This window comes from Pristiophorus japonicus, unplaced genomic scaffold, assembly GCF_044704955.1.
Source record: "Pristiophorus japonicus isolate sPriJap1 unplaced genomic scaffold, sPriJap1.hap1 HAP1_SCAFFOLD_91, whole genome shotgun sequence".
Lineage (NCBI taxonomy): Eukaryota > Metazoa > Chordata > Chondrichthyes > Pristiophoridae > Pristiophorus > Pristiophorus japonicus.
Window position 1 is genome coordinate 1133607 of NW_027254835.1, and position 20849 is coordinate 1154455.

A 20849-nucleotide genomic window follows, 5' to 3' on the forward strand; every position below is an offset into this window, starting at 1 on the left:
GGAAGGCTGGAAGGTAGATCACACCGGTTGTGGGAGAGCTGGTTGGTGATGACATGGAATTGTCTGCAGTGTGCAGGACCAGACTGCTTCCACACATCCACAATGAATGTCCCACCCTTTACTTGGGAAAAGTACAACTGAGAATGGACAAGTTCCATCCCGGTCAGAGCAATCTGAAGCTTTAACTGACTGACACCCTGGTTTGGGATGTCTTGCAGTGTGCAATTGCGTCAGTCTCTGTGGCGCAATGGGTTAGCGTGTTCGGCTGTTAATTGAAAGGTTGGTGGTTCGAGCCCCCTCAGAGACGAAACATTTAACTGTTTTTCCCCGTGGATTCGGTGCTGCACGATTCCAGGTTGTCATTTTGCGATTTGGCTGCGCGAATATATTCCACAAACATTGTCAGCTGTGCTGTTATCCAGAGAGTTCCCACTCCAGTATTTTTATGAGCATTCAGTTTGAGTGTATACAGAACTGAACAGAGATATCAGAAAATTTAACAAGGTTGTGGGACATTTCTTTTTTGTTAATATTGAACCACTAATATGAATAAATCCATTTCTTCAAATATTTAATTGAACATGTTTTCAAAACGTTTCCGCGCAGTTTTGAACCAGGGACATTTCGCGTGTGAGGTGAATCTGATAACCACTACATTACGAAAACACTACAGCAATGTTCGGAACATAACCAGAGCTTTAACCTGCACAGCTGGCCTATATTTCAGGAGCTGGTTTTATGAGAATAGAATGACGGTGCTATATTTAGGAAGGCTGTGAGTGTGGCAGGAATTGATCGAGTCTTTCCCAGACTTTACACATAGGAACAGGAGGTGGCCATTTTGCAGTGAGTGGTTAGGATCTGGAATGTACTGCTTGAAAGGATGGTGGAGGCAGACACAATCCTATCTTACAAACGGGAGCTGGATCAGTGTCTGAAGGAAAAACAATTGCAGGGCTACGGGGAAAGGGCGGGGGAGTGGGACTCGCTTAGAGTCGCCACGGGCTCGACGGGCCGAATGGCCTTCCGTGCTGTAACCATTCCATGATTCTATAAGTTAGTGGCACATTTCATAGTGTGGGTGGAAGCAGAACATTTCAAAGGGACATGGATTGAGTCGGCAAAACTAGAGGCATCTGATTCAGGAGATTCGGGGGGCACGGAAATTCGGGAGTTTAATGACTTTGAAAGGAACATTTTTGTTTTGTGCATTTACGGTCAGAGAAATGTTTGTGAAAGGAATTTTTTGAACAGAGGAATGCAGCATTTAATCTTCTGCCTTAACACTTCTTCCTGGGTGTCGGGGTCACATTTCTTTTCGAGGTTATTCTTCTCAAAAAGGAGTTAGATGTAGTCCTTCAGACTAGGGGGATCAAGGGCTATGGCGAGAAAGCAGGAATGGGGTATTGAAGTTGCATGTTCAGCCATGAACTCATTGAATGGCGGTGCAGGCTCAAAGGGCCGAATGGCCTACCTCTGCACCTATTTTCTATGTTTTCTATGTTTCTTGAATTTATATTTCCTTTGGTGTTTCACAATAACCAGACCTTTGCTCTAAAGCCTTTCTCACTGTTTTTCCAGTCTCCTGTTGATGTTACCAGCAATGAACATTTTGAACCAGACACCAAAAACACACTGTGCAAAATGATACATGCTTTAACAGTTAACGTGGGGCTCGAACACCCAAATTCGAGATTAAGATTCTCATGCTCGACCGATTGATCGCACGGGGCTTCTACCAAATAGACGTTTTTGTCGTTCATTGCATCCAGGCGCCTGTTGGCTCCGCCCCAGATGTTTAAACTTGCTGTCAAGGAACTGCCAGGATCTTCTTGAATGGTGGACCAGGCTCGATGGGCCGAATGTCCGACTCCGGCACCTAATCCTTACATGTTTACGACCTTATGACCTTTCACAGGAGAACAAACTCGCCCCTGAGCATGCATGAGGAGATAGCTCCAGAAAATATTCCCACCGGTGAGCTTTCGCGTGTGAGGCGAACGTGTTAACCGCTGCACTGCGGAAACCTCTCCACTTTCAGCACCCGGTCAGACGGAAATGTTAAGCGAGCAGGTGAACTGCTGAATCCCACTTTGAAGGAGTTGATCGTGGTGTCAAACAATGAGTTTCACTTAATGATTAAAAATAAGAAATGTCATAATTAAACACAGACCTCGAGAGAAGACTGCAACCTGAACACAGCACCTGAGACCGCTCGGCCATCCTGACTATTTAATGCTGTATGTGGCCATCTGCAGGTTGATTTTGAACTTTTGTATCCTGTCACATGAAATAAATGAGGGCAGCAGGTGTATCTCTACCTGACACCGCGGAAACAGTAAGACAAACCTTGGAGCAAGGGTCTGGTTATTGCCAAACAGCAAAGAATATATTAATTCTGGAAGAACAATATCTAAAAGTACAGTCAACCTGATGTGATTTAAACACGCTACCTTCGGAACTGAAATCAGTCACGCTACCATTGCGCCACGAGGTCTACGTCATAAGACTCAGATGTTCGTCGATAGGATGGTGTCACAATACAAGGAGCTTTAAAATCTCCGCCCATTCCCACCTGGTGTCAGAAGCAGCGCTCACCTCCCAGTCACTGTATGTTTTTTTCTTGAACTTTTGTGTTGCTTTCACGGGAAAGCATCATTAATTAACCCATCACCTTCTTTTGCACAATGAAAGAAATGCTAACTGAGGGACAGTCGATACTTCAATCATTTGTCATGTGCTTTGGGGAACGGGCAGGGAAGTGGACCTGAGTCCATGATCGCTTCGACCATGATTGTATTAAATGTCGGAGCAGGCTCGAGGGGCGTATGGCCGATTCCTGCTCCTATTTCTTATGTTCTTATGTTCTTCTGCATATTAACCCATTTTACACACTGTATTCTAGGATCTGGTTCAAAATCTTCATTGCCGATGACATCAGGAATCTGGGGCAACTTTTGTCAAATTTAACAGCACCGGTTATTCCGACCATGCACAGAAAATAGAATCAGCAGTGAAGATAAAAGCGCACGGTGCTCATTTTTAGATTCAACGCAGTAGGATTTCAAATAAATTTTAAGAATTTTACAGTGAAAAGATTTGGAAGTGTTATTGCATTTGTGTCTGTAATTAAACTTTGTGGCGTCTGACTCCCGTTCATGCCTCTGCTGAATCAGAAAGGAGAGTTTGACGTTGACCAGACTGCACTGCCCCTGATATTTGTGAGCTCATCCTTTATATTCAGTGGTTTCTCGCCTTTTGATGGGCTGCAGTGTAGCGGATGTCACGTTGGCGTCACAAGGGAAATGTACCCGGTGAATCCGTTTTCTCTCACTGAAAGTTATCTATTTATTGAAGTGAAATAAAGAGCACTTATGGAATAAGGGATCACTTTTCCCAGGAGAATAAATAGCAAATAAAAACAGCAAATGCTGGAAATCTCAGCAGGTCAGGCAGCATTTGCCAGGAGACGAAACTCGCCTCTGATTGTTCCTCTATAGCAAGTTTAAACATAATGCTCCTTCCCGGGATCAAACCTCATACCTTCCATGTGTAATGCAAACGTAATAAGCACACGTGATAACCATTACACTACAGAAACCTCTGGCACAGCTGACACAACAGAGGGGAGCTGACCAGTGAGCTCCCTCTGTGCTGATCAGGAATGTGTTGGCTCACCTTAAACAACTTCTGTCCCACACTGAAAGTTCTCAATCCTTCTCCTCCACTGCCCTTTACAGAAATGTCACGGATCACCCAGCCACCTTGTTCATTTCCACATCCTCACAGTGGGGCCACAGAGGCTCCTACCGTCTCCTTGCGATCAGCGAACTCGCCCAGTTTACAAAATTAAACCCGGAACACGTGCCCGGCAAAGGGCAGGAGAAGCCAGATAGTCTGTAAGATCGGTCTATCACAGAAAGTATTGGTATTCATGGTGATTACAGCAATTATTAATCATCTCACAGAACTCAATTATTTTTACGCAATGAATTGATCGACAATTGAAACCAGGTTAGTGCGCCGGATCTTAACCCCTCGACCACCAGGGAACAGTTATGATACATGTAGATATATTTATATATATTCTTATTTGAACCTGAATATCAACTGCTAGCTACCTAGACCTCATGGTGCAACGGTAGTGCGTCTAACTTTGAGTGAGAGTAATTGTTTCACAGTGACACTCATTTCATCTTTTGTTCCCTTTTAAACACTAGAAACTGAGACAGGGGGAATAAATAGAGAAATAAAAGCACAGGGATATAGACAAGAGGAAGAGAGAAGGGGAAAGATACTGTCCCCACCCAGAACTAATGCAGAAACCCCTCTGCTGCGCTCGGGGTGGCCACCCGCAGCCTGGATACACTACCGGGAGAACACCAGCGGCAGGTCGGGGCCAAAAAAGGAACGGCGAGCGGCCCTGGGAGCCGCTTGGAGGTCCCGGGAGACTACTCCAGGGAGCAGCGCGAGCTGGTGCAGGAGGGCGGCGGCAGCGAAGAGTGACGTCATCAAGGTCCAGGTCGGTGATTGCAGCGTGGGCAAATACAGCAGGTAGCGGCGAGATCGGGGCGAAGGAGCGGTGAGAGACTGTGAAGGGACGTGATCAGGGCCCAGGCGAGGCATGAGTTCGGGTCCAGTGGCCCAGGGTTAGCACGGGCCAGCCCACACGGCGATATATGTGTGCACTGGGTCCGTGCAGCAGAACTGGTCTCCAGTCGACCTGCTTCACCCTTGCCACTGGACCAAGACCTCGCTCTGTCAAGCCCGTTTGATGGCTGGGGTGCAACGGCCATCACAAACGAAAAAAAATCCACGCACAGATATCTTCCACCTTTCGGGATGTAGTTCGGGTCCTTCATTAAAACACCTATGAACTCATCCTTTTTCGGCGTGGAAGCAAGTCATCCTCGTTTCGAGGGACCGCCTATGATGATGATGATGATGGATACATTGACGTCCCAACAGCTCATTGACTGCAGGAGTGGGACCGTGCGGCGCTTCAGAAAACATGTCGAAAAGGCCAAGTCACTGATTCCGTCTCATGTGCTCCTCCGATCAAGAATAACAACACACACTAAAAATGCTTCAATGATGGTTACACTTTATCTCCGGGCAGCCTCAACAGGCTAAAGACACCACAACGGTAGTGTGAATACATTCTTCCCATCAAAGTTCTATTTGTGCTACTTTGTTGTGGCAACTCTTGATTGCAGTCACCAAGATATCCCTTGAGATAGAGGGTAAAACTCATGCTTTTCCTTTGGCAATGCTTTTAAGAATCTGAGAAGATTTGACTGGAGATTTATTAACAGATAGCACTTCGTAAGGCCTTTATCTTCATATTTGCTAAGCAGTTGGCTCGTTGGTCTAGTTGTATGATTCTCACTTTGGGGTTGTTACTTGAAATTTGCGAGAGATCCCGGGCGAGCCCTTCTTTTGCCGTGAATTTTGAATTTGCATCGAACTTTTGCAAAGAAGCACTTGCATTTCTGCAGCGTCTGTCAGGAACTCATAACACCCCAAAGCGCTTTACAGCCATTGAGTTACCTTTGAAATGTTGTCACTTGAGTAAAGATGTGCCCAAATCACCCCACACGCACCTCGACTCTTTGTGAAGGAGTTCATAGAATCATAGAAGTTTACAGCACGGAAGGAGGCCAATTCGGCCCATCGTGTCCACGCCGGCCAACAAGAGGCTATCCAGCCTAATCCCACTTTCCAGCTCTAGGTCCATAACCCTGCAGGTTACAACACTTCAGGTCACATCCAAGCACTTGTTAAATGTGGTGAGTGTTTCTGCCTCTACCACCCTTTCAGGCAGTGAGTTCCAGACCCCCACAACCCTCTGCGTACAGATATAAATAGTTGCAGGCGAAGGCCATCCGGCCCTTCGAGCCGCACCACCACGGAGAATGAAACAGTTAATTCAGAGACCATGGTCCAGAACGTAAAGAAGGGTAACTTTGAAGGTGTGAGGTATGAATTGTCTAGGATAGATTGGCGAATCATACTTAAGGGGTTGACAGTGGATGGGCAATGGCAGACATTTAAAGACCGCATGGATGAACTGCAACAATTGTACATCCCTGTCTGGTATAAAAATAAAAAAGGGAAGGTTGCTCAACCATGGCTATCAACGGAAATCAGGGATAGTATTAAAGCCAAGGAAGTGGCATACAAATTGGCCAGAAATAGCAGCGAACGCGGGGACTGGGAGACATTTGGAACTTAGCAAAGGAGGACAAAGGGTTTGATTAGGGCAGGGAAAATAGAGTACGAGAGGAAGCTTGCAGGGAACATTAAAATGGACTGCAAAAGCTTCTATAGATATGTAAAGAAAAAAAGGTTAGTAAAGACAAACATAGGTCCCCTGCAGTCAGAATCAGGGGAAGTCATAACTGGGAACAAAGAAATGGCAGACCAATTGAACAAGTACTTTGGTTCGGTATTCACTAAGGAGGACACAAACAATCTTCCGGATATAAAAGGGGTCAGAGGTTCTAGTAAGGAGGAGGAACTGAGGGAAATCCTTATTAGTCGGGAAATTGTGTTGGGGAACTGATGGGATTGAAGGCCGATATATTCCCAGGCCTGATGGTCTGCATCCCAGAGCACTGAAGGAGGTGGCCTTGGAAATAGCGGATGCATTGACAGTCATTTTCCAACACTCCATAGATTCTGGATCAGTTCCTATGGAGTGGAGGATAGCCAATGTAACCCCACTTTTTAAAAAAGGAGGGGGAGAGAAAGCAGAGAATTATAGACCGGTCAGCCTGACATCAGTAGTGGTGAAATTGATGGAATCAATTATTAAGGATGTCATAGCAGCGCATTTGGAAAGAGGTGACATGATCGGTCCAAGTCAGCATGGATTTGTGAAAGGGAAATCATGCTTGACAAATCTTCTGGAATTTGTTGCGGATGTTTCCAGTAGAGTGGACAAGGGAGAACCAGTTGATGTGGTGTATTTGGACTTTCAGAAGGCTTTCGACAAGGTCCCACACAAGAGATTAGTGTGCAAAGTTAATGCACATGGGATTCGGGGTAGTGTGCTGACGTGGATTGAAAATTAGTTGGCAGACAGGGAGCAAAGAGCAGGAGTAAATGGGTACTTTTCAGAATGGCAGGCAGTGACTAGTGGGGTACCGCAAGGGCCCTAGCTGTTTACATTGTACATTAATGATTTAGACGAGGGGACTAAATGTAGTGTCTCCAAATTTGCAGATGACACTAAGTTGGGTGGCAGTGTGAGCTGCGAAGAGTATGTTATGAGGCTGCAGAATGACTTGGACAGGTGAGGTGCGTGGGCAAATGCATGGCAGATGAAGTATAATGTGGATAAACGTGAGGTTATCCACTTCGGTTGAAAAACAGATAGACAGACTATTATCTGAATGGTGACAGATTAGGAAAATGGGAGGTGCAACGAGACCTGGGTGCCATGGTACATCAGTCATTGAAGGTTGGCATGCAGGTACAGCAGGCGGTTAAGAAAGTAAATGGCATGTTGGCCATCATAGCGAGGGGATTTGAGTATAGAGGCAGGGAGGTGTTACTGCAGTTGTACAGGGCCTTGGTGAGGCCACACCTGGAGTATTGTGTACAGTTTTGGTCTCCTAACTTGAGGAAGGACGTTCTTGCTATTGAGGGAGTGCAGCGAAGGTTCACCAGACTGATTCCCAGGATGGCGGGACTGACATATCAAGAAAGACTGGATTCACTGGAGTTCAGAAAATGAGAGGGGACCTCATAGAAACGTTTAAATTTCTGGCGGGTTTAGACAGGTTAGATGCAGGAAGAATGTTCCCAATGTTCGGGCAGTCCAGAACCAGGGCTCACAGTCTTAGGATAAGGGTTAAGCCATTTAGGACCGTGATGAGGAGAAACTTCTTCACCCAGAGAGTGGTGAACCTGTGGAATTCTTTACCACAGGAAGTTGTTGAGGCCAATTCACTAAATATATTCAAAAAGGAGTTAGACGTAGCCCTTACTACTCGGGCGATCAAGGGGTATGGCGAGAAAGCAGGAATGGGGTACTGAATTTGCATGTTCAACCATAAACTCATTGAATGGTGGTGCAGGCTAGAAGGGACGAATGGCCTAATCCTGCACCTATTTTCTATGTTTCTACATTCCAATAAGATCATGGCTGATCATTCACCTCAGTACCCCTTTCCTACTTTCTCTTCATACCCCTTGAGCCCTTTTGCCATAAAGGTCACTGCTCATTCCCTCTGGAATATATCAAATGAACTGGCATCAACAATTCTCTGCGGCAGAGAATTCCACAGGTTAACAACTCTCTGAGTGAAGAAGTTTCTCCACATCTCGGTCCTAAATGGCTTAGCCCTTATCCCTGAGACTCTGACCCCTGGTTCTGGACTTCCCCAACATCGGGCACATTCTTCCTGCCTCTAACCTGTCCAGTCCCGTCAGAATTTTATATGTTTCATTGAGATCCCCTCTCATTCTTCTAAACTCCGGTGACTACATGCCCAGTCAATCCAGTCTCTCCTCATATGTCAGTCCTGCCATCCAGGGAATCAGTCTAGTGAACCTTCTCTGCACTCTCTCAGTAGCAAGAACATCCTTCCTCAGATTAGGAGACCAAAACTGAACACAATATTCCAGGTGAGGCCTCACCAAGGCCCTGTACAACTGCAGTAAGACCTTCCTGCTCCAATACTCAAATCCCCCAGCTATGAAGGCCAACATGTCTTTTGCCTTCTTCACCGCCTGCTGTACCTGCATGCCAACTTTCAATGACTGATGTACCTTGACACCCAGGTCTCGTTGCACCTCCCATTTTCCTAATCTGCCGCCATTCAGATAATAATCTGCCTTCACGTTTTTGCCACCAAAGTGGATAACATCACATTTATCCACATTATAGTGCATCTGCCATGTATTTGCCCACTCACCTAACCTTTCCAAGTCACTCTTCAGCCTCTTAGCATCCTCCTCACAGCTCACACCGTCACGCAGCTTAGAGTCACCTGCAAACTTGGAGATATAACACTCAATTTCTTCATCGAAATCATTGATGTATATTGTAAATAGCTGAGGTCCCAGCACTGAGCCCTGCAGCACCCCACTAGTCACTTCCTGTCATTCTGAAAAGGACCCATTTATCCCGACTCTCTGCTACCTGTCTGCCAACCAGTTCTCTATCCATGTCAATACATTACCCCCAATACCATGTGCTTTAATTTTGCACACTAATCTCTTGTGTGAGACCTTGTCAAAGGCCTTTTGAAAGTCCAAATACATTACATCCACTGGTTTTCCCTTGTCCACTCTCCTTGTTCCATCCTCAAAAAATTCTAGATGATTTGCCAAGCATGATTTCCCTTTCCTAAATCCATGCTCACTTGGACCGATTTTGTCACTGCTTTCCAAATGCTATGCTATTTCATCCATAATAATTGATTCCAGCATTTTCCCCACTACTGATGTCAGGCTAACCGGTCGATAATTACCAGTTTTCTCTCTTCCTTCTTTTTAAAAAAGTGGTGTTATATTAGCTACCCTCTAGTCCATAGGAACTGATCGAGGGTCGATCGACTGTTAGAAAATGATCACCAATGCATCCACTATTTCGAGGGTTACTTCCTTAACTACTCTGGGATGCAGACTATCTGGCCCTGGGATTTATCAGCCTTCAATCCCAACAATTTCCTGAACACAATTTCCTGACTAATAAAGATTTCCTTCAGTTCCTCCTTCTCGCTGGACCCTCGGTCCCTGAGTACATTAGGAAGGTTATTTGTGTCTTCCTTCGTGAAATCAGAACCAAAGTATCTGTTTAACTGGTCTGCCATTTCTTTGTTCTCCATTATAAATTCGCCTGATTCTGACTGCAAGTGACCGACGTTTGTCTTCACTAATCTTTTTCTCTTCACATATCTATAGAAGCTTTCGCAGTCAGTTTTTATGTTCCCAGCATACTTCCTCTCATACTCTATTTTCCCACTCCTTATTAAACCCTTTGTCCTCCTCTCCTGAATTCTAAATTTCTTCCAGTCCTCAGGTTTGCTGCTTTTTCTGGCAAATTTATAGGCCTCTTCCTTGCATTTAACACTATCCCTAATTTCCCTTATTAGCCACGGTTGAGCCACCTTCCCCGTTTTATTTTTTCTCTAGACAGGGATGTACAATTGTTGAAGTTCATCCATGTGATCTTTAAATGTTTGCCATTGCCTATCCAGCGTCAACCTTTTAAGTCTCATTTGCCAGTCTATTCTAGCCAATTCACATCTCATGCAATCGAAGTTACCTTTCCTTAAATTCAGGTCCCTGGTCTCTGAATTAAATGTTTGAATCTCCATCTTAATAAAGAATTCTACCATATTATGGTCACTCTTCTCCAAGGGGACTCGCACAACAAGATTGCTAATTAGTCCTTTTTCATTACACATCACCGAGTCGAGGATAGCCAGCCCTCAAGTTGGTTCCTCGAAATATTGGTCTAGAAAACCATCCCTAATACACTCCAGGAAATCCTCCTCCACCGTATTTCTACCAGTTTGGTTACCCCAATCTTTCTGTAGATTAAAGTCGCCCATGATAACTGCTGTATCTTTATTGCACGCATCCATAATTTCTTGTTTGATACTGTCCCCAAACTACTGTTTGGTTGTCTGTGCACAACTCCCACTCGTGTTTTCTGCCCTTTGGTATTCGCAGCTCTATCCATACAGAGTCCACACCATCCAAGCTAATGTCCTTCCTTAATATTGCGTGAATTTCCTCTTTAACGAGCATCGTTCCCCGACCTCCTTTTCCTTTCTGTCTGTCCTTCTTGAATGTTGAATACCTCAGGATATTGAGTTCCCAGCCTTGGTCACCCTGGAGCCATGTCTCTGGAATCCCAATTATAACATATTCGTGAATTGCTGCCTCTGAGTGAATTCATCCACCTTATTGCGGATAATCCTCGCATTGAGGCATAGAGACTTCAGGCTTGTCTTTTTAATACACTTTGTCCCTTTCGAATTTTGCTGTAATGTGGCCCTTTTTGATTTTTGCCTTGTGTTTCTCTGCCCTCCACTTTTACTTTTCTTCTTTCTATCTTTTGCTTCTGCCCCCATTTTACTTCTTTCTATCTCGCTGCATAGGTTCCCATCCCCCTGCCATATTAGTTTAACCCCTCCCCAACAGCACTAGCAAACATTCCCCAAGACATTGGTTCTGGTCCTGACCAGGTGCAGACCGCCCGATTTGTACTTGTCCTATCTCCCCCAGAACCGGTTCCAATGTCCCAGGAATTTGAATCCCACCCTCCTGCACTACTCATCAAACCATATATTCATCTGAGCTATCCTGCATTTACTATTCTGACTAGCTCGTGGTACTGGTAGCAATTCTGAGATTACTACCTTTTAATTTATTTCCTAGCTCCCTAAACTCAGCTTGTAGGACTTCATCCCGTTTTTCCCTATATCGTTGGTGCCTATATACACCACGACAGCTGGCTAATCACCCTCCCCCTCCAGGATGCGCTGCAGCCACTCCGAGACATTCTTGACCTTTGCACCAGGGAGACAACATACCATTCTGGAGTCTCGATTGCAGCCGCAGAAACATCTATCTATTTCCCTTACAATAGAATCCCCTATCACAATAGCTCTCCCACTCTTTTTACTGCCTTCCCCTGATGAGTCATCTCCTCCAACAGTACCCAAGGTGGTGTATCTGTTTTGCAGGGGGATGACCGCAGGGGACTCCTGCACTGTCTTCCTTCCACTGCTCTTCCTGAAGTTTACTCATTCCCTCTCTGCCTGAGTAACCTTTACCTACGGTGTTTTCAATTCACGACATCCTCAGCATTGCGGATGAATCCGTGTGCAGCTCCAGTGCCGCAATGTGGCCTGTCAAGAGCTGCAGATGGATACACTTGCTGCACATGTAGTCATCAGGGACACTGGAAGCGTCCCTGATTTCCCACACAGCACAGGAGGAGCATGACATGTTTCCAAGCTCTCCTGCTATGACTTAACCATTAGATTTACTTAATTTGGCAACAATTCCAAAGTTTCTTTGCTGCTAAGAACAAGAAGAAATCAAAGAAACAGAAAACTACTCACCACTCAACCAGCCAATTATTTACCCTCTTGGCTGTGACGTCACCCTTTGATTACTTTTGACTTCTTTCTTACTTTTGACCCTGCACCAGCTGTAGCTCGCTGCTCGCTGCTCCTCCAGCCGCTGCTCCTCCGACTGCCGCCGATCCCCGGACTCCCGCTGGGCCTTTATAGGCCGCTGCTCACACCTCCTCTGGTTACTGCTCATCCCACTTTTGGAAAAAAATAATTCAGTCAGGCAGAGTCTGCATGGATTTATGAAAGGGAAGTCATGTTTGACAAATTTGCTGGAATTCTTTGAGGGTGTAATGAACAGGGTGGATAAAGGGGAACCAGTGGATGTGATGTATTTGGACTTCCAGAAGGCATTTTGACAAGGTACCACATAAAAGATTACTGCACAAGATAAAAGTTCCCGGGGTTGGGGGTAATATATTAGCATGGAGAGAAGATTGGCTTACGAACAGAAAACAGAGAGTCGGAATAAATGGTACATTCTCTGGTTGGCAATCAGTAACTAATGGGGTGCTGCAGGGATCAGTGCTGGGACCCCAATCTTTACAATCTATATTAACGACTTGGATGAAGGGACTGAGTGTAATGTAGCCAAGTTTGCTGATGATACAAAGATGGGAGGAAAAGCAATGTGTGAGGAGGACACAAAAAATCTGCAAAAAGACATAGCCAGGTTAAGTGAGTGGGGAAAAATTTGGCAGATGGTGTATAATGTTGGAAAGTGCAAGGTTATGCATTTTGGCTGAAAAAAAGCAAAGAACAAGTTATTAGTTAAAAGGAGAAAAATTGCACGGTGCTGCAGTACAGCGGGAGCTGCGCGTACTTGTGCATGAAACACAAAAGGTTAGTATGCAGGTACAGCAAGTGATCAGGAAGGCCAATGGAATCTTGGCCTTTATTGCAAAGGGGATGGAGTATAAAACAAAGAAGTCTTGCTGCAGTTATACAGGGTATTGGTGAGGCCAGACCTGGAACACTGCGTGCAGTTTTGGTTTCCATATTTAAGAAAGGATATAGATGCTTTGGAGGCAGTTCAGAGAAGGTTCACTAGGTTGATTCCAGAGATGAGGGGGCTAACTTATGAGAAAAGGTTGAGTAGGTTGTGCCTCTACTCATTGGAATTCAGAAGATTGAGAGGTGATCTTCTGGAAACGTGTAAGATTATGAGGGGGCTTGACAAGGTGGATGCAGAGAGGATGTTTCTGCATACTAACCTTTTGTGTTTCATGTACAAGGACCCCCAGGTCCCTCTGCACCGCGGCATTTCTTAATCTCTCCCCATTTAAATAATTATTTGCTTTTTTATTATTGCTACCACAGTGGATAACCTCATATTTCCCACATTATACTCCATCTGACAAATTTCTGCCCACCCACTAATCCTAGCGATATCGCTTTGCAGATTGTTTGCGTCCTCCTCACAACTTGCTTTCCCACCTATCTTTGTATCATCAGCAAACTTGGCGACATTACAAACATGCAGAGCACAGAACAAATTATTGATGTAGTGACTTTCCCTCAGTTAGTATTTCTTTCATTGTGCAAAAGAAAATTATCGATTCATTTATTATGTTATCCCATGAAAGCAAAATAAAAGTTTAACGAAAATAATTGGCACATTTGAAAGGAACATTTTTGTTTTGTGCCGTTTCGGTCAGAGAAATGTTTGTGAAAGGAATTTTTTCAGAAAAAGGGATTCAGCATTTCAGCTTGTCGCTGAACACTTCTCTCTGGGCACTGCATCAGGCAGCAGTTTCCGTAGTGTAGCGGTTATCACGTTTGCCTCACACGTGAAAAGTCCCCGGTTCAAGCACGGGCAGAAACATTATTTTTGAAACAAAAAGTGGTTTTAAATGTTCATTGCTCCTGTGACAATGGCCTCCTTCTGTGCTGTAAACTTCTCTGACTCCATGAACAACATTTAAAACCAGTCTCGTAAAATACAGAGTGTGTAAAATCAGAAAGGGAATAAAACTTCCTCAATGATTAAAGTTTCACAAATTATTAAAATGAAGTTGTTGAAGTTTCGACTGACCCTCAGTGATCATGTTAGCATTTCTTTCATTCTGCTCAACAATGCTATCGGTTAATACCAGCAGATCTAAGCCGCATTTCAAACCCGGAAACAACTCATTCATTATTCACCCTTCCCAGTTCCAGTGCACAGAGGGTTATTTATACTCCATCCCAGAAACTCAAGTCCAACTTCTGACATTCCTTATTTCTAATTACTAACTCATTTATTTTGATACCACTCTGAAGTGCTTTGGGTCATCTATGTAATTTAGTTAAATTACTTCACTTTAATTAAAAACGGTGGTAGCAAAATGATTTTCCTTACTGGGAATCGAACCAGGGAAGCTGAAGGGATCGGAATGGTTTTGTGAAGCATTTAATGATGCTCTCTAAAAATCTCACAGTGCTAATTTAAAAACACGGTTACGATTTGTTTCAGTGTGAAAGAAGGGGATTGCAATGACAACAAAAACAGCAGACAGTGACTTAATTAAGACCAATTCAAACTTTTAACAAAGTTGGTATCACAAAGTAACAGCTGAGCTAAAGTTGGCACTGACCAATGGGTAAAAACATCTCATTATAACCGATGAGCTCACAAATATCAGGAGCAGTGCAGTCTGGTCAATGTCAAACCCTTCCTTCCTTATTCAACAAAGACATGAATGGCAGATAGATGCCACAAAGTTTATTTAAAGACCGAAGTACAAGTCACATTTAATTTCCAAATCCTTTCACCATAAAATTCCTTCACTTTATTTCAAATCTTACTGCGTTGATTCTGAAAATGAGCACCATGTGATTTTACCTTCAATACTGATTCTATTATCTGTGCACGGTAGGAATTACCGCTCCAGTTTTGAGCCCAATTTGACAAAAGTTGCCCCAGATTCCTGGTGTCGTCAGCAATGAATATTTTGAACCAGACTCCGAAAATAGTGTTTTTTTATATGAGTTCACAGGATCTGGGTGTCACTGGCAAGGCCAGAATTTATTGCCCAACCTTAATTGCCCTTGAGAAGCTGGTGGTTGTTGTGTATCTGTAAAGCATGCACTCCCATGTTCCGCCACTAGGGATCTCATCCCTTGAAGTCCCAAGGGATCTCAGCATCCCTTTGGAGCACTGTATATAAGCCGGCCCCCAAGGCCTGTTCCTCACTCTGGAGTGTCTTATTAAAGATGAGGTCACTGTTACTTTAACCTCCCTGTGTGCAGCCTCATCTGTGTTAGGAACACAATAACTGGCGACGAGAATACGAATCCAACGCAAAGATGCAGCAAACTGTGGGCATCCTGGAGAAGTTCTCGGAGGTAGCAAGCTCGGAGGAAGCTTATGTCGAACGGCTAGACCAGTACTTTGTAGCCAACGAGCTGGATGGAGAAGGAAGCGCTGCAAAAAGGAGAGCAGTCCTCCTCACAGTCTGTGGGGCACCGACCTACAGCCTCATGAAGAATTTTCTGGCTCCGGTGGAACCCACAGATAAGTCATATGAGGAGCTGTGTACAGTGGTTCGGGAGCATCTTAACCCGAGGGAGAGCGTGCTGATGGAGAGGTATCGGTTCTACACGTGCCAGCGATCTGACGGTCAGGAAGTGGCGAGCTACGTCGCCGAGCTCATGCAACTTGCAGGACAATGTGAGTTTGATGGCTGCCCGGAGCAAATGCTCAAAGACTTTTTTGTACTGGGCATTGGCCAAGAGACCATCCTGCGAAAAATTTTGAATGTAGAGACACCGACCCTCAATAAGGCCATTGCAACAGTACAGGCGTTTATGTCCACCAGTGATAACACCCAACAAATCTCTCAGCACACAAGTGCTAGCAATGTTCATAAATTAACTGGAACTGTGTTTGCAAGCAGAAATGTACAGGGCAGAAGCCACGAGTTTGTAACTTCCAGCAGGCCTCAGGTGATCCAGATGACTCAGAGACCCCAACAAAGAATAAATGCAAGGCAATTCACAGCTTGTGGAGGCTTCCATTCAGCCTATTCATGAAGCTTCAAAGGGTATGTTTGCAAGTGCTGTTGAACAATGGAGCACCTCCAATGAGCTTGCAAACGAGCTGCAAGCTCTGCAAAACCTGCTAACCATCACGTGGCGGAGGAAGATCGGTCCATGGTGGATCAAAGCAATTTAGAGCCTTCGAGAGAGGAGGCAGATGCTGAATTACACGGGGTGCACACATTTTCGACGAAATGTCCACCTATTATGCTGCACATAAAATTGAATGGCTTAGCCGTAGCCATGGAACTGGACACTGGCGTCAGCCAATCCATCATGAGTAAAAAGATGTTTGAGAGACTGTGATGCAACAAGCCATTCAGTTCAGCCCTGAGCCCCAACCACACAAAACTGAGAACACACACCAAAGAGCTTATCACTGTCCTGGGCAGCGCCATGGTCAAGGTCACCTATGAGGGCATGGTGCATGAACTGCCACTCTGGATTGTCCCGGGCGATTGTCCCACAGTGCTTGGAAGGAGCTGGCTGGGCAAAATCCGCTGGAACTGGGATGACATCCGAGCGCTATCACATGTCGATGAGGCCTCATGTATCCAGGTTCTTAAAAAATTTCCTTCCCTTTTTGAGCCAGGATTTGGAAACTTTTCCGGGGCGAAGTTGCGGATCCACTTGGTCCCAGAGGCACGACCCATTCACCACAAGGCGCGAGCAGTACCTCACATGATGAGGAAGAGAGTGGAAATTGAGCTGGACAGGCTGCAATTCGAGGGCATCATCTCCCCAGTGGAATTCAGCGAGTGGGCCAGCCCGATTGTTCCAGTACTCAAACGTGATGGCACAGTCAGGATTTGCGGCGATTTAAAGCAACTATTAATCGTTTCTCGCTACAGGACCAATACCCGCTACCTAAGGCAGACGACCGAATTGCGACGCTGGCAGGAGGCAAGACGTTCACCAAGCTCGACCTGACTTCGGTTTACATGACGCAGGAAGGCCAGGCTCACCCAGCAGCCCTGCAGGGCTCACAACACGCCAGCCCAGCGAGGGCACAGCCAGCACACCAGAACAGTGATTTGTACCGAGGCGGTCCACCAGGGAAAGAAAGGCTCCCGACCGCCTCACCTTGTAAATAGTTTTCACTTTGACTTTGCGGGGAGTGATGTTGTGTTTCTGTAAAGCATGCACTCCCATGTTCCGCCACCAGGGAGCTCATCCCCCGAAGTCCCAAGGGATCCCAGCACCCCTTGGGAGCAATATATATAAGCCGGCCCCTGAGGCCTGTTCCTCACACTGGAATGTCTTATTAAAGACTGAGGTCACTGTTACTTTAATCTCTCTGTGTGCAGCCTCATCTGTGTGAGGAACACAACAGTGGTGAGCACCATCTTGAACCGCTGCAGCCCGTGTGGTGAAGATGCTCCCACAGAGCTGTTAGGGAGGGAGTTCTAGGCTTTTAACCAAATGACGATGAAGGAACGACCGATATATTTCCAAGTCAGGATGGTGTGTGACTAAATCTAACAATGGCTGGTGTCACAGGCACCAAATATTTTAAAGCAAGGTCTTAAAATGCTGTGTGTAAAATGGGAAGGGATAATAATTCATGACATGCAAAGCCTGTTTAAAATGGGACTGTATAAAATTAATGTGAATATTTTTCTGCCTGACAGGGTTTTGGAAGCAGATTTAATAGTAACTTTCCAAAGGGAAATATCGTTGAAAAAGAAACATTTGCAGGGTGCTGAGGAATGGGACTAATTGGAACCTTCTTTCACAGAGCCAGCACAGGTAACAGCATAAGAAATTGGAGCAGTACTAGGACATACGGCCCCTCAAGTGTGCTGCACCATTCAATAAGATCATGACTGATCGTTGATCTCAACTCCACGTTCCCGCTCGATCTCCCGATCCCTTGATTCCCCGAGACTCCAAAAATCTATCTTACGCAGCCTTGAATATATTCAGAGACTCAGCATCCACATGCCTGTGGGGCAGAGAATTCCACAGATTCATAACCCTCTGAGTGAAGAAATTCCTCCTCATCTCTGTCTTAAATGGTCGACCCCTTAACCTGAGACTGTGCCCCCTGGTTCTTGACACTCCAGCCCGGGGGAAACAACCTCCCAGCATCTACCCTGTCAATCCCCTTCAGAATATTGTGTGTTTCAATGAGATCACCTCTCATTCTTCTAAACTCCGGAGAGCATCGGCCCATTCTGCACAATCTCTCAACTTAAGACAGTTCTCTCACCCCAGGAATCAATCTGGTGAATCTCTATTGTACCACCATCCAGGCAAATATTTCCTTCCTCAAATAAGGGGACCAAAACCGTGCGCAGTACTCCAGGTGTGGTCTCACCAGGGCCCTGTACAATTGTAGCAAGACTTCCTTACTCTTGTACTGTGGGCTATATATTAGGTACTATGGGCCGAGTGCCCTGTTTTTTTGCTGATTCGACGGTTGTATAAAAAGTTATTAAAATTTGACAGTTGCTCCGGAAATATATTTGTATTTCCTTCAGTGTACTCCTTACTCTTCAAGGGCTAGATTTTCCCCAAGCAGTTTTGTCGGCGCACTGACCTCAAGCGCACCGACTTTGCTCGCAGGAAACGGCGCGGGGAAAAACTCGCCCCATCCTGGCGCTGTGTACAGTCCCCGGAGTCCTGGCGTGGTGTCGATGGTGAAGTGGGGGGCGGAGCCAAATGCCTGCGCCGAAAACACTGCCGGCACCTTCGCGCATGCGCAGTATGGAGAGAAAACTTGGCACTCTGCCATTTTTAAACAGTGTCAAACCCGATGAAAAGCACAGCAGCTTCTCAGCTTCTCCGGTCGCTCGGCGGGCTCTCCCCCCGTCCCTCCCCGATAAAACGCACAGCTCCAGCAGCTGCAACTACTCCGGTCCACAAGCTCACACTTCTCCGGTGTGTCTTCCCTCCCCTATCCCAGGGATACAGGGACCGAGTGCAATGGAGCCAAGTTTGCTGATGGTACAAAGATGGGTGGGAAAGTAAATTGTGAGACAGCAAAGTAAATCTCAATTCCGGAAGAACAATATGGAAAAGTACAGTGACCCCGACGTGATATAAACACGCAGCCTTCTGATCTGGAGTCAAACACACTACCGTTACACCATGAGGTCTACAGTGCAGAGTGCCCATGTTTGTATACATGAAGGTTCCTGAAACATAGTTTCATTTACCCTGCATTGGTGCAATGAAAGGGATTTAAAATCCCCGGCCACTCCCACCGTGGGTCAGACAGCATCAGGAGCAGTGCCCACCTGTCACTCACCCTCTCACGCCCGCTTTTATCACCTGCTGCCCGCGGACTGCAGCAAATCCAGTTCATCATCATCATAGGCAGTCCCTCGAAGCGAGGATGACTTGCTTCCACGCCAAAAAAGGATGAGTTCACAGGTGTTTCAATGATGGACCTAATATTCCAGGTCCCGAACTGCATGTTGAAGGGTGGAAGATGCCTGTGCGTGGATTTTTTTAACGTGTGGTGGCCGTTGCACACCAGCCATCACACGGGCTTGACAGAGCGAGGTCTTGGTCCAGTGGCAAGGGTTATCCAAGACGACTGGAGACCAGCTCTGCTGCACGGACCCAGTTTGCACACATATCACAGTGTGGGCTGCCCCGTGCTGCCCCTGGGCCCCTGGCCCTGAACTCACGCCGCCCCTGGGCCCCGATTACATCCCTCCACAGTCTCTCGCTGCTCCTGCTGTACCAGCCCATGCTCCAAACACCGACCTGAACATTGATGATGTCACTCTTCGCTGCCGTCGCCCTTCTGCATCAGCTCGCGCTGTACCTTGCCGTGGTACACCACCATGCTGATCTCAGGCCGCCGCTCACCGCTCCTTTTATGGCCCCGACTTGCCGCTGGTGTTCTCACGCAGGTCTGGGCCTCCACGCTTCTCCCAGCAAATCCAGTTACACGCCGTGTCACCGCACAATTCTCAGCTATGATTGTAAGCTGACTATATTTAAAGCTATCGCAGAGGCTACAAGCAATGTTCCCTGGTAGTCTAGTGGTTAGGATTCGGTGCTCTCACTGCCGTGGTTTGGGTTTGTTTCCTGGTCAGAGAAAGCATTTTTACAGAGCAAATTGTCAAAAGTAATTCAAGTCTGCGAAATAATGAATAATTGTTTCAATCATCATTAATCGACCCACATGTGTTGCACACTGAAGGAAATACAAATATGTTTGCTGAGCGACTGTCGAATTTTATTAACTTTTCACACAACCGGAGAATCAGAGGAAAAACAGGATTTTCGGCCCATAGCACCAAATATATAGCCCATAGTCCAAGAGTAAGGAAGTATTGCTACAATTGTACAGGGCCCTGCTGAGCCCATACCTGGAGTACTGTGCACAGTTTTGGTCTCCTGATCTGAGGAATAATATATTTGCCTTGGAGGTGGTACAACAGAGGTTCACCAGATTGATTCCTGGGATGAGAGGACTGTCTTATGGTGAGAGATTGTGTAGAATATGCTGATACTCTCTGGAGTTTAGAAGAATGAGAAGTGAACTCATTGAACCGGACAATATTCTGAAAGGGATTGACAGGGCAAATGTTACGAAGCCTGGCGAGCCCAGTCGGTAGAGCATGAGACTCTTACTTGCAGGGTGGTGGGATCGAGCCCCAACTTTGGGCGATTACTTTTCCTGAAACTTTTATGTTGCTTTCAGAGGAAAACATCATGAATGAACCTATGATCTTCTTTTGCACAATGAAAAGAATGCGAACTGAGGGA

At 45.8% G+C, this 20849-nt stretch overlaps 1 non-coding gene across 1 annotated transcript; it reads left to right on the forward strand.

Moving 5' to 3' along the window:
- The first annotated feature begins 233 nt into the window (after window positions 1-233).
- trnan-guu (transfer RNA asparagine (anticodon GUU)) lies at window positions 234-307 on the forward strand. The gene has a single exon. It is a non-coding gene; the product is annotated as a tRNA-Asn (tRNA).
- The last annotated feature ends 20542 nt before the right edge of the window (window positions 308-20849 follow it).